This window comes from Ursus arctos, unplaced genomic scaffold (assembly GCF_023065955.2).
Source record: "Ursus arctos isolate Adak ecotype North America unplaced genomic scaffold, UrsArc2.0 scaffold_10, whole genome shotgun sequence".
Taxonomy (NCBI): Eukaryota; Metazoa; Chordata; class Mammalia; order Carnivora; family Ursidae; genus Ursus; species Ursus arctos.
In genome coordinates this window covers 2886744-2904314 of record NW_026622764.1, presented here as the reverse complement: position 1 = coordinate 2904314, position 17571 = coordinate 2886744, and the positions used below count along the sequence as shown (strand labels likewise).

At 56.8% G+C, this 17571-nt stretch overlaps 1 long non-coding RNA gene across 1 annotated transcript in view; it reads right to left on the bottom strand.

The window, feature by feature from the left end:
- Nucleotides 1-10145, bottom strand: part of LOC130542755 (uncharacterized) — a 38358-nt gene extending 28213 nt beyond the window's left edge. The window contains exon 1 of the long non-coding RNA XR_008957536.1: nucleotides 9822-10145. This is a non-coding gene — a long non-coding RNA (uncharacterized LOC130542755). The remainder of the gene's footprint in view (nucleotides 1-9821) is intronic.
- Between the last annotated feature and the right edge of the window lie 7426 nt (nucleotides 10146-17571).

Here is a 17571-nt window from a genome sequence, read left to right as displayed (position 1 = left end):
GCAGGTGCCGACAGAGACTTGATCTCTCGAATCGGGAGAAGGCAGCTTGATCTTCAAAGTCCCTGTTGCCCGCATCCCAGAGGACAGCAGACGGGGTGACATGCACTGTGGACGCCACTGACCAGGCGCCTGAGTGCGACTTGGTGTCTGTATGCCCGTCCGCTCGGATGCTTCTCAGCCTCAGCTTGTCCCTCTGTCTACGCTCCCGTACTTCTGTCTCCTTCGTTTCTCGTTTTTTATACTTGACCTTTTATCTGTTCGTATTCTATAACTATAGTATATTTTTATTAATTTCAGCTTGGTCTTCGTTCCCTATTCTTCGTTTAAATTTATGGTGACTAGAACACTTAATTTGCTTTATAAAAAAGCAAACCAAAGGAAGTAGGTTTTATGACAAGCACTAACTTTTCCTGCCATATGCTCAGGAGGCAAGAAGCTGCCTCGTCTTTGACCGGTGGCCGGTGACAAGGAGGACCTGGCCCATGGTCACTTCTGTCTCCACACAACAGGACAGAAGGGTGCCTGTCCTGGGAGGAGCCCCTGGTGGCACCCTAAGGCATGGGGTCTTCCAGCCAAGGGGAGAGGTGGTGTCCAGATAACACGTGGGAGCCCAGATGATGGGGTTTGTGAAAAAAATCGAAGGAGACCCAGAAAATCCTGCTTTCCGATATTGTCATCTGGTAAAAGACACTTCCAAGTTCTATGTGCAAAACAGTCGTTGCTCCTGGTGGCATTAAAAAAAAAAATACAAGCCAATTCAATAAGATTCCCTGAAGCCACTGGCAATGCTGAGACATTGAGAATCAATAGATTTCCTTGCGATTATATGTCTTCCAAGAATCTCACTACACAAAAACTCACAGACAAAACTCCACAGAGCATTCACCTGGTAACAGTTGCTCCAGTGTTTGGCCTGATTAACAATTTATGACAATGTTTCCAAAAACCAGCCATTGGTCTACCCCAGAGGAAGGGGGATGAGAGCACAACATTTCACTTCAAGTTGTACTTCTCTTCAGCAGGAAACTACAAAACCCTCAAACCCTAGTGGTCGGTAACGGGGCATATTGTACTCAATGCCAGAAGGATAAACACGGGGCAGCTTTCTGAAACACCTGAGGGACAACTTTGTTCTACGTTTGAGTAACCCGGATACATTATGCCATAGAGTATACCGTTCCTATTATAAGATCAAGCACCAGATTTCACATAAAGCCTGCTTCCCGCAGGGCACTCGGCACAGTGCCTGCTGTGCTCACGACAGCCTCGCCTCGGCTGGGACGACCGGGCAGCTCTGTCCTTTCCTCCTTCCCTGTTTCTTGCACAGACAGCCGTGCTCCTACCCCGTCTTCAGCTTCATATGTTTTCTTCCAGCTGCTCGTTACCTCTCTCTGCCTCACCGCGGGGCCCCTCCATCTCTGTCCCGGAAAGGATCTCGGGAACCAGAGTCCGATACCGTCCCCTGCCGGTAGAGAGCTACGCCTGAGTGCCCGAGAGATGAAGGGGCCGGTCCAGGCCACACGGCTCATTAAGGCAGGGCAGCTTCAGCAACAAAATCCCCATGCCTCTCAGATGCCTTCTCTCTGGGGTTGTTTTCAGAGACGCTCAAGTGTTCCCAGAACTCATGAGAAATCCAGGTACCGCACCCACATTCAGAGCCCACATCTCGGAGCAACAGGGGCATTTGAGGTAACGTTCACACTGCGCTAGAAAAGCTCCCAGAAACAAACCTTCCACGTGGATAAGCATCCCTCGGCCCGAAGCAGCTTGGGGCATCTAACCCGACGCCGACCGAGAAGCCGCCCTGTGCAAGGGCCCAAGGGCTTGCTGTGCACGCACAGTGGGCCACTTCGGAGGTCAGAGACCACCGCCTGCTTTTTCAGACCCGCCAGAATGGTTGCGCCGGCTTCCGTATTCTCTTTATTCAGCTCTTCATTCCATAAACTCAGCGCGGAGGAAGAGTGGGTCTTTGGAGGGCAGGGGAACCCCAGTTTCTGCTCCTTTAGATGGGGTCCCAACAACTTACACCCCACTTTCCCACAGATGGGATTTCAGCACCTGACATTCCCACGCGGGTCACCTTCCCAGAGCGTGATGCTGGGCTGTGCAGCGCCTCCCCCCCCATGGCGTCCGCGAGTAACATGCCTGCTGGTACCGGATGGTGGGCAGAAGCACGAGGCGGACACCTCGACAGCGGACTCTTGCGTGGCTGCGTGTGGATGAGACATCATGGGCTTTCCATGCGGCACTCGCTGGCTTTCGCTCAACACACCTCTTCACTTTCCCCCTTGCCTCCTGTGCCCCCGAGACCGGCCTGCCCACGGCTTACATGTTGTGCAACTCGCGAGTGTCCTGTGTGCTTTCCACCAAAAACATACGCTTAGTCCTAAGACGAGACAATGCCATTCACTGACGTGTCATTCTGTGTGTGTCCTTGTGGACTTGACGTTTCATTTTAGCTGTAAACACTGTCTATTAGGAAATGTGTTTGTTTGTGAACCCTGATAATGAGCAGATTCTAAATATCTGCGAAATCCTTTTAAAAACAACACAAGGACTAAGAAAACGCACGAATATGGGGGAAGATCCACAACAAGCACGGGTTTTCTCTTTAGCTATTTCAAATTGGCTCATTTTTGAAATCTCCTAGGACATCTTAATATTTGGTAGAACTTGTCTCCTCTGGGCAAACACCGGGAGTGTGCTGGCTGGGAGTGACGGAAGAAGAGCTTTGCCTCTGTAGGCGACTGCCCCTGCCCTCCCGAGCTCCTGCGTCAGGCGGCATCCCAGCCGCAGGGACACAGCCTCCTGCCGTGGCTCCACGTCCCCGACAGCCTTCGGTGCTGCCCTCAGCCCTGTCCACACGTCCGTCCCTGCATCGGTGACGGAGCTGACCGAAACACAGCGTCTCTGAGGCCCGAGGGGCCACGTCTGTGAGCTGTGTTCTTAGACGCCCGATGCCAGTCGCTCCCCACTCGGGGCGTGTTTGCGGCATGTTAGCAATGGTGAGGATGATCTGGGGACTGTCAGTGTGTCCCTGGGCTACAGTGTGTCCCCCCAAATTCATGGGCAGATGTCCTTACCCCAGCACCCCAGACGGTGACTGAGTTTGGAGGTATGGCCTTCAAAGAGGCAATTGAGGTAAACTGAATTCACATGGGCTGGCCTGAGTTGAGAATGACTGGCATCCTCGTAAGAAAAGCAGATGAGGACACAAACATACACAGAGGGGACGGCCACCGGAGGACCCGGGGAGAAGGCAGCGGTCTGCAAACTGAGGCATGAACCGCTCCTGCCCCGCACCGGGACCCGGGACCCCCAGCCGAAGGGACGCTGCTGCAGGGTTGAAAGCTGCAGTTTGCTGACGTCTGGCTCGCACGGCCAGCCAGCCCTGTCCCTGCACACAGTGGCCCCTGCCCCCCGCCAGCCCCACCCCCTCAGTGCTGGCCAGGTGACATGGTGCTTTGTCTGCTGAGCCCTCCACAGGACCGGCCAGGTCTGTTGGAAACAGCAAACGAAACCCAGCCCCACATAATAGTGACTCTTCTCTCCCTCCTGCTCTTTCTCAGAACCTTCCAGCGCCCTGGGCACTGAGAGCTCTCTGAAAGCTCAAAGGTGAGCCCAGAGCTCCCAGGAATAAGGCGTGGCTGTGCCGGACCAGACGGAAGTGCCTGCCCCTCGTCACCCCTGCCCCCATCTGCCGGGCAGTCACCACCACTTCACAGCATCTGGGCTGTGCCCGGTCACCCTCCTCTCTGCTCCGTCCTGGGCTCTGGGGACGGGGGTTGTGTCCGAAGCCTGCACCCTTGGGCTGATCGCCACCCCAAAAGGAGGACGGTGTTAGAGCCGGAAGCCGCCTGCACTTTGGCTGGGTCCCCATCATGCGCGAGGAGAAAGAGAGGACACAGTCCTGCACACAGGACCGTGACACCTTCCTGGACATGCCTGCTAGAATGCCCGCCGTGTTTGACAAATGACAGCTCGGGAATCCACTGCCTCCTGGAGCAACAGCAGCCTCAGAGCTGGGGTGCCCAGGGCAGGGAGCCACGGGGCCCCCTACACCTCTGCTTTGTGTGCACGTCCTGTCCCCGTGCACCCGCCTTTCCTCCCGCCCACAAACAGGTCGCGTAGACACGACTCGTTCCCCGACATCTTACCGTGACAGTCCTCAGACTCCAGAGACACAGAAGGCACTGTGGGGCAGACATGCACACTCGCCGCCCAGATCAGCCAGTCCGAATTTCTCACACACCGATCCGCCTCCCCCCTCTCTAGCGAGTACCCGCTCTCCACCTGCTTTCATTTTCATCTATTTCAGAATAAGTTCCGGACATCAGCCCGCTTTGCCCCTAAACGCTTTCACATGCAGATCCTTAGTGAGAGTTCAATGTTGATTTACGGTTCTCTTTTTCAAACCCTACCTTTTAAATTTAGTCATGTATGGGGTGATTTGTTCCTTAGAATTTCACAATACTTCTAAGGAGAGCTGGAAGTGCTCCCGTGAGGAGGAAAAACAGAGCTGGAAACGTCCCTCTACGGCAGGAACCCTTCCTGCCCTGCATTTACACAAACACGGTTGGAACAGAATCAGCTCCTCTATTCAGCTCCTCCTCGTTATACATGAAGGAAAGAAAACAGGACCCCGAAAGTGCAGGGCATTGGCGCAGGGCACAGAGGAAGTTCTTTCTGTGCGGCTGGGGGCTCGACCCTCAGGTCCCGCCCAGGCACCCTCCTTAGAGCTGTCCTTCTGCTGCAGACGCTGGCCCTTCCCTCCCACCCCCCTCACCCCTTCCCTCTGTCCCGGTGTCTGTCTCCCTCCCTCCGTCTCTATGTCTGTCTCTCTTTTCCTCCCTCCCTGTGCACTCTCTCCCTCCCACCCTCCCTCTGCCTCTTTCTGTCTCTTTCCCTGTCCCTCTGTCTGTCTGACTCTCTTCCTCCCCCACCTCCTGAGTGGCCCAGTGTGACTTACTTCAGGGGCTGGGGTGCATGCTATAGGGGGGGCCCTGCCCTGTCTGGGACCCTCGCACCCTAAGACCTGGCATCTGACACCTCAACAGTAACATAAAAACAGGAGTCGTACCAAGACAAGGACAGGGAGACGGGAGAGTTCCCACAAATAATGGTCTGGTTGTTTGGGCTTTCTTGTTATTTTAACTCGAAGTAATTGGAGGATTTCTGTGCAAATTTAAAATTGGCACTAGAAACAATACAATCTGAGAAAGTGAGTTCACTAGATAGTAATTTTGCTTCAGGAAAACCACAACAGCAACAGAGCTGGGCCTGGTGAAATGTGCTTTCTGCTTTACCCGGCCCCGAGGCACAGCCTCACAGAGCCAAAGTGCCAAAGAGACCGCGAGCAAAGGAGCCATAGACAGTGGCCCCTGTGGGTGGGCGCCCCGGGACTGGGACGAAGCCCCAGCCAAGGCACAAACGGGGGACTCTTGGGAGAGCCTGCTGCTGGGCCGCGGGGAGCCTCCGTCCCCTAGTCCCTTCCCTGCTGGACTAAGGTCATGATGCCCGCTGCGGCCGCCGCACGGTCTTCCAGCACATTCCAGGGAGCAGAGCTGCACAGGGCTTATGCTCCCTCCCCCGCGGGGCTCCCAGGCAGCCTCGGCCTCAGCCCCCTCACCTCGTGCCATGGGCAGCTCGGTCACTTCCCTCATCACCACCCCCTATTCCCCTGCCCCTCCAAACTCCGCTGCCCCCTGGACTCCAGGGATTCCCACACAGAAACCTCCCTCCCTGGGGTGCTCCGGGGCTCGGCTGGTGAAGCGTCTGACTCTTGATTTCAGCTCAGTCATGACCTCAGGGTCTGGGATGGAGCCCCGCGTGGAGCTCCCCACTTAGCGGGGAGTCTGCTTGAGATTCTCTTTCTCCCTCTCCCCCTGCCCCTCCCCCTGCTTTCTAAATAAATACATACATAAATAAATATATATGTAAGTAAAATCTTCAAAAAAAAAAAAGAGAGAGAGAGAGAAATCTCCCTCTCCCATCATAATCTCCTCCACTGTTCCTCAGTCTTTAGCCTCCTGGGAGCGTCCGGTGTGCAAAGGCCGTCCTTCCCTCCCGCCAGGCAGCTCTGTCCCTGCGGCCAGCAGGCCCACCCCACGTCCGGGCAACCCCTCAACGCCCCTGTCCTCGGCCGTCCCGCCCGCCCCACAGAATCCCAGAAAGTACAGCCGGGGTGTGTCGGGTACAGTTTCAGGCACATTTCAGGGCCAAGGGCTGATCACCAAAATCCCTGCATTCGCCTCCCTCTGTCTCTCTGTCCCTCTATCTAGTCTGTCTGTCTCTCTGTGTCTTAATTTCTCACATTCTATCATTCATGCCGTATTTTAAAATTCACTTCTCTTTGTCAGTCGAGTATCACCCTCGGCCAGTGATCGCCGCGAGCACGGCAGTGGTGGCTGACTGCCGATCCACGGCCTCCGTAGCCAAAGGAACCTAGCCGGGGACCCTAACGATGCCTTTGCCCAACATCTCCAAAGGGCACAACTACAGACAGCGCTCGGATGACTCAGGTTCTCTGAGGAGAAATTAGATGGACATTAAACTATTTGGTCTGAAAATAAATGCAGTGAAGCTGCTTAGTATCTTCAAGCATCGTGCAGGCTTAGAGCGCGGTTCGCACGGAAGACATGCGAGGCACTGAGCGTACGCATTAGCTGGAGGAGGAGAGCAGGAGCGGCCGGGTCCCACAGAGAAAGGCCCGGGCCCTGACGAATGCGTGGGCTCTCACACTCTCTCTCTTGTGTCGTGTTTGGGTTTTATTTCTTCTCACTTGGTAGTTTTAAAATTACTAAATACACACTCACGTTGTCTATTTTCCAGCCACAAACGAGGGTGTTCGGGTGCGTGCGAGTTCCCTCCTTCTACAAACACACACGGGATTCATTCTACACTGTCGTGCTACTTGCTTTCTGCCTTTTTTTTCAAGATTTTATTTCTTCATTTGAGAGAGAGAGAGCACAGGAGAGGGAGAGGGAGAAGCAGACCCCCGCTGAGCAGGGAGCCTGATGTGGGACTCGATCCCAGGATCCCAGGGATCATGACCTGAGCTGAAGGCATCGCTCAACCGACAGAGCCCCCCAGGCACCCCTTGCTTTTTCCTTTAACCACCTCTATTAGGCACCGTCGCAGACCAGCGCCCGGACAGCTCCCTCATTTGGCCCAGGAGACTCCCACGGACGGGCATGCCCCTTGTCCTTCCCTCGGCTCCGTGGGACCAGCTTCATGATATTTCCATCTCTCATAGAACTCACGCCCATATCCTTGCACGCTTCTGTGAGTGTGTCCATGGAATAAGCTCCTAGACATGAAAATAAATCCCCGGAGAGGGAATGACTGGATAAAAGGGCAGTTTCATTTTACTCAGTTTTGAGTAAATATTCATGTTCGGGCCGATATTTCAGAGAAACACAAGTTCTCACATGCCAACCACCCAAACTGTGCGCTAAGCAGATGTCTGGGACATCCTCGGAGACGCCGATCTGGAAGGTCAGGGCACCCTGAGGGTCCTGGAACCCACGTCAGTGACGAGACCCCGGCCGATGCTGACGCTGGTCCGGGGACCACACTTGCCAAGCCGCAGAGTCAGTAAAAGGAAGTCGTTTGACCTCTGGGAGCCAGAGTTGGCGTCCTCTCTTTCCAGAATGCACTGGGTTTCCTGGCCCTGCTCCCGCCAGGGTGAGCGGAAAGGAAGGCGGGTCCCAGGGAGGAGCCCACCGCTCCCCGCACTGTGCCCCGGCACTCCTGCCCTTCAAGCCCCCGCGCTGCGCCCACTCCTTCTCGGAAGCCGGCCAGCACCTCACGGAGTCCGGGGATACCGAGCAGGCCCCTCGGGCATTCCTCTGCACACCTTTTTAACGAGGCTCAAGATGGCTTTCTCCCACTGCCGCCACCACAAGAAGTTCCGCCTTCCTTGCGCACGGTTCCCATGATACTTTAGAAAAATTCCTCCTCCTCCCCCCCAGTAGGGCAGGGCTACCTCCCTCAGTGCCCTGTTCAGCTCCCTATGAACAGCCATCACAGCCGGCCCAGGCTGCGGCCACGACGGACAGGCGCCAAGACGTACCTGCTCGTTTGCATTTCCAACATGTCACATCCTACCCAACAGGACAGGAGCCGTGGGTGGAAGGGACAAGGACTCAGGGTCGCGGGGTACTCGGTCCCTTGAACACTCATCAAGAGGGTTCAGAGGAAGTCGACCCAAAGTCCCCCCATGCCTGGAACACAACTACTCTTTGTACACTTACTTGAGAAGAATAAGCCACTTAAACTCAAGTACTAAGTCCCGAGGCTCCGCCAGCCTCCGCTCCTTTTCAGGACCCGCCCGCCAGCTCACTGGGACGACCCCTCCTCCGCTCCCTCCTTCAGTGACTTTCGTGGGACCTTACGTCGTGGAAAGCTTGGCACACGTCAGCCTTGTTCATTCTGCGTCTCATGGACATAACAGACGCTGACGTTCTTTAATTATAAGCTGTACTGGAGCAAGATTTCCACGTCTCCTCGCTCACTGGAAGCTCGTGGCACGCCGTTGTCCCACGTGAGAGACGCTATGCCTGACGTGGCAGGGAGTTGGACAATTCCTTCTGAGGAAACCCAGCTGGAGAGTGAAAGGCTCCCTTTCAAATCCTTCACTTTCTACCCATTCTGGGCTTTTCTACCATTTGTCTCACGGGCTCCCCCTGCTTCTGTCAATGAGTGTGGTGATTTGTAACCAGGGACTTCTATGTACCAGGTGACAGGTAGGAAATCCGACCCGGGTTACCTCAGGGCACCGGCTTAGGACACAGGCCCTCCCTCCGTGCCTGTGGTCAGACGGGCTGTGGGGGTTTGCGCGCTGGCCTGTGGCCGCAGAGTCAGCAGGTGACGGGCGCTAGACGGCAAGTGCGTGCAGCTGGACAGGGCCGTGGGCCAGCTCCCGGCGACGGGGCAGCGACCCCCAGGAAGGAAGCAGGTGCGGCACCAACACCCTCTTCGGGGCCCTCGGCCCTTGTGAAGGATGCCAGGCCTCTGAGGGTCCCTGAGAAACGGGAGCCGAGCGGACCCCAGCAGGGGACTGAGGTGCGTGAGCAGCAGGAGACCAGGAGAGGTGCTAGGCTGCCCCACGGGGTCTCCAGCCGGCTCAGGCGCATCCTCGGGGCCTCAGGGTGCAGGCTGGCGGGCCACCCCCGAAGCTGTGCGTCTTTCATTTACACCATGGATTGCAAGTTATGGGACATCAGGATTGTTGGGGGGCAGCTCAGCGTTAACCTCCAGTGACGCATACTCTCCAGGCCTCACCATCCTGTTGACTCAGGTCCCAGAGGGGATGCCCAAGTCCCAGCCCTGTGCCTACGGTGTGGCCTCGTTTGGAAACTGAGTCTTTGCAGAGGCCAGCACATTCAGAGGGGGCGTACTGGAGTAGAGGGGCTCCCACGCAGGGAGAAGGCCATGTGAGCAGAGGCACAGACCGGGTGAGGCGGCAGCCGCAAGCCAAGGAGGACCCAGGCCACCAGCAGCCCCCGTGAACGGAAGAGGAGCCCCGGCCCCTTCAGAGGGCACGTGTCCCCGCCAACTCCTTGACTTCGGGCTTCCCGCCTCCCGGGCTGAGACAATCAGCTTCTCTTGTCCCAGGGCTGCCCCATCTGTGGCATATGCTTTGGCCGCCCCAGGAAACTGAAACCATTGTGACCCCGGTTTTCCGAGTGAGGACAGTGGGGCCCAGAGCACGGCATCACTCCACACAGAGGCGGCACCGCCAGACGGGGGGCCAGGCTCATGGGGCCTCACTCGCATCTCGCGTCCAGGCCCGCGCCTGGCCCGGCACTGAGGCTCACCTGATCACGGGCCCGGCGGCCACCCAAGAAGAGGCTGTAAGAGTTAGGATCCGGAGCCCCACGGTCACACGCTTCGGATATCTGCAGGTCCAGAGGCTCGTGCCAAGTGCCCTGACCGGCTCGTTAGCATTTCTGGCGTCCCTGGCTACTCTCCGTGGATGCCGGGTGAGTCACCAGAGAGGCGTCCCCCCGGGGAATGTCAGGGGGTGGGGGTGGGGCGCCTGCCTCAGCACCACCGCGTCCCCTAACATAGCCCCGGCGTGCGGCTCGAGGCCAGCAGCTGCGGTCAGCACCTCTGGTCGCTCTGACAGGCTGGAGCCCTCTGGCCCGGGCATGACTCGGGGAAGCGAAGGGCACTTCCCTGTCACTTAATGCGCTCAGAGGTCATGAACGAGCTGTTGACCAACCTCGGAGACCGACCCAAGGGCAGGGCAGCCGGAGCCACCATTTCTCTGACCTTTACAGTGACAAGCACAGGGCGGCCCAAGGGAGGTGCCGGCAGGGGCATGCGGCTGTGCCCCCGTGCACGTGTGAGTCTGTGGGTGTGCACGCGTGTGTGAGCGTGTGCCTGCGAGGGCCTGGCCCGTTCCACAGGCAGGGGGGCTCATGAACAGCGGAGACATATTTCTCACAGTCCTGGGGGCTGGCGTCCAGGGTGGGTGGCGGTCCCGGTCGGGGAGGGCCTCCTGTGGCCCTGGGCACACACTGTGGACGGGCCCCGGGGGCTCTTTGGGGTCTCCTTTATAGGAATGCTAATCCTATCATGGGAGTCTCACCCTCACGACCCCATCTGACCTGAATCAGCTCCCGAAGGCCCACCTCCCAACACCGGCACATGGAGGGTGGGGATTTCAACATGGGGACGTTCGCAGGACACAAGCATTCAGACCATGATGGCGTGCCTGTGCGCGCGTGTGTGTGCAAACATGTATGTCCTACTCTGTGCTTCGGTGCGTGTGGGAATGTGTGTGCGTGTGTACGTCTCCGTGTGTGCCTATGTCTCCATGCGTGTGTACGTCCCCGTGTGTGCCTACGTCTCCACGCGTGTGGAGGGTGGGAGCTGGGCTGCGGCAGCCGCCAGGCAGAGGAGTGGCTGGAGGAGCGCAGAGGCCAACAGAGGCCAGGCCTTCCCTCTGCAGAGCGGCCTCCCGGGAAGGGCCCTGGCCAGCGGAAGCCTCGGCCGGTTTCCGCGGAGTGTGCTGCCACCTAGCGGGAGGGCGACGGCTGGCAGTCCCGCAGAAGGACGTGGTCTCCGCCCCAGCCCAGGGAGGCTGTGTCCCCACCAGGGGTTTTGTCCCTCCCTGCACCAGGACAAGGAAGATGTGTGGGGCGGGGAGGCGGGCAGGAGCCCGGAGCCCGAGGCCCCGCTCAGAAGAGCCTGCCGGGTTATTTATCCCCAAGCAGTCGTTCTGGGAGAGGGAGGCAGGTTGCCAGGGCCTGGTGTGGCCGCCCCCTGGCTCTGTGGCTTCTGGCATCCGCTCTGGGCCATCTTGGGGGACAGATCCTTCCCCAGCTGTGCTCCAGGCAGCAAGGATGGGTCGGCGCTCAGCCCGGTCTAGCTGTTCTGTCCCCAGCAGCCCCGTCACATCACCGCGCCCCACCCCGCACCGGACCTCACGGGAGCCCTCAGGGGAATCGGGAAGCCCACTGAGGGCCTCCCCGGAGGTCTCCTGGGCCCCTCGGGGCCTTGGGCTCAGCCAGAGAGACCATTCACACACCTCACACTTCCATCTTCCTCTGAGTCCAAGAAATAGCATTGTGTCTTTTCTAAGCCCAGTTAATTCCAACAGCATACTTCTCCCCGCCTCCACACGGCGCTTCCGCCATCGACGACGGTCCAGTTATCCTTACAAGAACGATCTGCTCGGGTACCGTCTCACACACCACAGTGCAGGAGCTAAGAAGTTAAGAGCACGTAGGCAGTGCCCTCAGACGAGCGAGCGCCAGTGCTGAGCCATCCTGGGGGACAGCCCTGTCCCACGTGCTGGGGACGGCCCTCCGGCCCTGTGCCGCCTTCTGCGAGCATACCCAGCCGCCCCCAGCCCTGTCCTCCAGGGGGAGGCCCCACGGGACACGGGAAGGGGCTGCCCACTCACCCGCAAGCCTCCCCTTCCCAGCACAGCACACCCGGGCTCTATGCTCCTGACGTCCAACCACTGAGACTTTCTGAACACGGTCCCCCCATCCCCGCACATGCTTTTAGCGCTGACCCTCGGGTCAGGCCTTCTCGTGTCACTAACCTAAACAAACAAGGCAAAGGCCACAGGGAAGGAAAAAGTCACAAGGTGTTTGGACTCTTCAGAGTGATGGGGAAAACCAGGTGAGAAAGGACATTCGCCAGCACTGGGTCTTTCTTGGGACTGCGGCCGAGGGAAAATAAACCTCACCGTAGAGGCACTGACGAGACAGAACACTTCGGAGAGTTGCAGATAAAATAAGCCAAACCCTCCCTACATTCTTTTCCAAGTTATAGACTCAGACCACAGGGTTTAGGATGTGCTAGTAACAAGCTAAAGGGCCAGACTAGCCACGTGGCGGGGTGGAGGAGGGGGGCTCCTGCACGCTCTCCCTCCGTCTCTGACTGCTACCAGAGCCACCGTGTCTCATAGAAACGCGGCATGTTGTTCTCCTTAAAACCCCTGGCAGTCCCTGACTTTAATCCTGCAGGCCTTCACGGGCCGAGTTAGCGCTCCATTGCGGATAGCACACAGCTGCAAAACTCGCCACTTCAAACAACAAACAGGGACCATCTCACGGTTTCCAGGGGTCAGGGATTCGAGGAGAGGTGAGCTGTGTGTGTGTCAGAATGCAGGGTTAGTTGTATTCAGGTGCGGTGAGGCCCGCAGATCAGGGGACAGCCACCACCACTGGGAAGTTATACTCAGAGGCCCCGAGAGGAGAGCCACCCGATCCAAGCCGTGCAGGGCCACGGAGGAAGCCCCAGGACACTGAAACTGCCAGCCAGGTCTCGGACTTCCCAGCCTCCACATCTGCTAGAATTACATTCTGTTGTTTACAAGCCCCTGTCGGGGGCTTTCTGTTGCAGCTGCCAGAATGGATTGACATTTGCACCCTCTAGGAATTGGCCAGCCCTGTGGCAGGGGACCAACTCTCCAGGGTCAGCAAGGCCCCTGATGTCAAAACATCAGGAAAGACAGAAAACACACAGTATGATTAACAAGGGTGTTTCTGGCTCATGGCTGGGGAAAGCGGATGACCTGTCTCTAACTCCGTTCCCACAGCAGGTGGCTGGAGGGCTCGGGTCCCCATCACATGGTCTCTCCTAGGGCTGCTTGAGTGTCTGTACAGCATGCGCCTGGCTCCCTGCAGCGTGCGTGACCCCAGAGCGACAGCCAGGAACCGTGGGGACTTCTTATGACCTCGTCCCTGAAATCACACACCATCCCCTCCACCTGTTTCTGTGTGTTAGAGGCACATCACCAAGTCCAGCCCACCCTCAGGGGAGGGTACCTGAGCTCCAGCTCTTGAAGGGAGGGGACGGAATCTGTGGATATAATTTAAAGCCACTACAAGGGCTGAGCCAGACTCTATTCCCACCCACCCCCCGCCCAAGACCCTCAGCCCCATTCCTTGCTTTTCCACCAAGGGCTCACATCAGAAGCACCAAGGAAGGTTGCTTTCAATCTACATGCCCAGGACGCACTGACTGACCGTGCAAACCACCCTGGGGCCAAGTCGAGGTCTGCTCTGCCCCCGGAGGCTGGGCACAGGGCACGTCCACGGGCTTCTTGAGCAGCTCTCTGGGTCTGCCGTGCCCTCTGTCCACAGCATCTCAGGAACACTTTATTCCCATCCTCAGCCAGCTTCAGTGCCACCTGCTAGGCGAACCCCTCCCAGAGCCCTTGCCTGGCACACGAGGAACCGCTCCCTATCGGTGTCCCAGGATCCCCCTGGACATACCTCCCATGAGGCCCGGAGCACGTGATGATGACTTCAGAGAGGGTGTGCTTTTCCTTAGAGCTAGACCGAGGGGGACACGGACACATTTACACCAGCGTCCGCAGCATCTGTCCCATGGAGCACAGTCCCCTTATTCTGGCTAAATGAATGACTGGGGGAAAAGCAAGTGGTCAGTCTCTGAAAGCAACCCTAGGACACGTTTCAGGAAAAGGCAGGTTTCCCTCCCAAGCGTGAGCTGTATCCCTAAACATCCTGCTTCCTGCAACCATGGGCTTCTGTCAAGACCGCATATGAGCTCTCCAGGCACTTGCCTGCTCTGATTCAAGGTGTTGGTCCCTTGTCCTGTTACGAGCCAGTCTCATTTCTCTTGGAAACTTGACCCTCTGTGTCTTCCAGCTCAACTCGCCACCGCCAGGCCTGAACCAGTGTTCCCTGGATGACGTCCTTGGGTAGCCTCTTATATTGTCTCATCTCATGTGCTCGTCTCTCGACTGTTCGTCAACTCCTGAGAGCAAGACTGTGCCTTCCACCCGTCTGGGCTTTGTTGCTTTGTCACCAAGCATTCAGCAACTGTGCGCGTGAGCTGATGAATGCTTCCAGCACGTTCACCTCTTAGAGCAACACACTTCTATCTGCAAAGATTGATTCCAACAGCATAGAGTTCTTGCCCTTTTCAAGAGCAGCTCAGATGCGGGATGTCCTAAGTGTGGGGGATGATGTCCCGCTATATTCTGGACGGCAGCTTCTCATGAACGTCATGAGTTCAGTTGCGGGTGCCATTAGGAACGGTGCCAGAGCCCGGGAGAGCCCAGGTCCCGGTTCACGTGTCTCTTTGAAGAAGGGCTCCGTGTTTTATGTCCATCCCCTCAGGCAGTCACGTCATACTATGAGTTAGGCAGGACGGATGAATTGAGGTCCCTGCTTAGGCCATAAGTGGACCCTTTTCTTTCCTTCACTCCCTCATGGCCTCTATTTGGCCTGAGGAAAAGCAGTCGAAAGGAAGACATTTGCAGTGTCTACAGGGACGGGGAGGACGTCCTGGCAAATCGTGAGGAGTAGATGTACTCTGTGCTCTGTAAGGCATGACCAAGAGCAGAAACACATAGGAAGGGCAAGGCTGGCCAACAGAAGAGAACATCCTGCAAATACGGCTTGACCGGTGATGAACGAGGCCGCCTGTACCGAAGGCAGGTGTGGCGTTTAGCATTTAAGTCGGTGCTCCCCGCAGTTCACCCATCAGAAGACCTGCCGACGAAGCCTAGGAGAAGCCGCTGGATCTGATCTACGTTCTCGAACTCGTGAAAATGGCAGAGTGCACGGAATGGTTCAGAATGCTGCGGAGGGTTGAACTAGTACACGTAATCTACACGTAATCTTCACCGCGTGAAACACGCCCGCATGTATGTGCTGGCACGTGCCTGCACATCACAGCAATGCACACGTGTCTGTGATGAGTAAAGTTGTGGAAAGTGCTGTTGGTGGAAAAGAAGCGGCACCAAAGACTTAAAGGAAAATGGAGAAACTTTTTAATGAAACTACTGTCCCTCTCCTGCTTTTCCTCCTGCATTTTCCTGCCGCTGCCTGATGGCTGCCCGCTGAAAAGTCCCCGCGGGCTCAGCTGAAGGGCTCCTGGAGCAGGCACACTCCTAGGTCTCATCCATCACTTCAATTCTACAGTTTTATGGTTTGATTCCTTTCTAAATGTGTCCACGGCCCACCTACGGGCAAGAACGTCTTTCTGCAAAGCCAGGAACTAATCATCTCTTCCATGGCTCCAGTAAAAGACGCCCACATATGTACATCCTCACTTTACACGTGACCGAGGGCCCCTCGCTAGTAACCTCATGAGACGAAACAAAGAGTTCCTTCAGTGGAAATGCGTTAATAACAGTTCCCACCGTTCCAGAGCGCCCCGAAGATGCTGCCTCAGCGTTTAACTAGAGAGTCTGGCTCCACCGTCCCATTGGACAGGTTCTAGAATTCAAGCAGGTGTCGGGATCCCGCGGCAGGAGGACAGAGCCGTCCCTCTGCTCCAGTCCTGCATTCACAGGATCACATGGCCCTTACTTGTAAACGTGCTCGTGGGGAACCTGTCAAACTCTACGGTGGTTAGTGATTCAAAGTCACACGGACGGTATTTTTGGTGTAGAGTTTACCAATGTGGACCTGAGAAATTCATTTCTTTACGGGTCATACAAGCTGCACCCACTGTCCCACTGCTCAAATAATTGAATAATTCATCACCCCCCCCAAAAAAAAAACAACAATGCAACACTGTTAGTATCACTGAAATCGTTTTCTTCTGGGAAGTGGGGATCCGGGTAGGTGAATGGCGTCAAGCTTTCTGAGAGCCGTGGTCCCCGGGCTACACCCAACTTCCCACCTCCAGTTCTGCATCGAAACTTAGCAAACACGGTCCTTTGTTCTTGTTCTCCATGGTTCCGTGGAAATGCAGGTGAAGATACACAGCAGTGAAGAGTTGTTGTACCACTCTTCCAAATTCATATCCCACGCCTGTGTGTAAGGCTTGCACAAGCGTCCAGCCGTAGTCAGTGATGCCCTGTGGTGGCACAGGCACACTGCACGGTGCGTTCTTGAGCTTTGCCAGAAGCAGCACACCAGGTCTGTAGGCTCTGTGCTGGACAGAGCAGTGACCCCCGAAGGATGTCCATGTGCTTGTCCCAGGGACCCCCGCACGTGTTCCCTTACCTACCAAAGAACAACAAAGATTTAAAAACGGAGTTAGGGTGTTATTCTGCATGGACCCAAGACAGAGCCATAAGGGTCCTTAAAAGTGGAAGTGGAAGACAGGAGAGTCAGAGGGAGATGTGACGACAGAGACAGAGTCAGCGTGGAGAGATGGAGAGGAACCCGACCAGTCCTTGCTCACGTAGGAGACGAAGAAGGGGTCACGGCCCAGGAACTCGGCAGCCTCTGGACGCTAGAACAGGGAAGGGCACCAATTCTCCACTGGAGCCTCCAGAAGGAAGTAGCCCAGCCTGCAGACACCTCGCCCTCCGCTCAGACCCCAGGCTGTGGACACCTTGCCCTCCGCTCAGACCCCCGGCCTGCAGACACCTTGCTCTCTGCTCAGACCCCCAGCCTGCAGACACCTTCGCCTCTGCTAAGACCCCCAGGCTGCAGATACCTTTCTGTCTGCTCAGACCCCAAGGCTGCAGACAGCTTGCCCTCCGCTCAGACCCCCGGCCTGCAGACACCTTGCCCTCCGCTCAGACCCCAGGCTGCAGACACCTTGCCCTCCGCTCAGACCCCTGGGCTGCAGACACCTTCGCCTCCGCTCAGACCCCCGGGCTGCAGACACCTTGCCCTCCGCTCAGACCCCAGGCTGCAGACACCTTGCCCTCCGCTCAGACCCCAGGCTGCAGACACCTTCGCCTCCACTCAGACCCCCAGGCTGCAGACACCTTGCCCTCCGCTCAGACCCCAGGCTGCAGACACCTTGCCCTCCGCTCAGACCCCCAGCGGTCAGAGCTGTAAGAGAACAGCCGTGTGTTCCAGCTGCTGCCTGGGCGGTGACCTGTTGCGGCAGCGATGGGAACCCAACGCCAGGCTTACCCCTGCGGAATATGTTTTCTTGAGATCCTAGGGAGACAAAGGCTCACAAGAGAGGGAGAAAACACAGGGAAAGACCAAACAGATTTACGGGCACTACCTCAAATTTTTAAATGAAGGGAATTTGTGGCAAATTAATTCCTTTTCCTTCTGTTTTCTCCCCGCTCGCAAAGGTCGTCTGTGTGGGCACGTGTTCGTGTAGTCACTCGGTTAGTAACCGTTCATGTAAAGTGTTGTGCACTAAGCTAGAATCAAA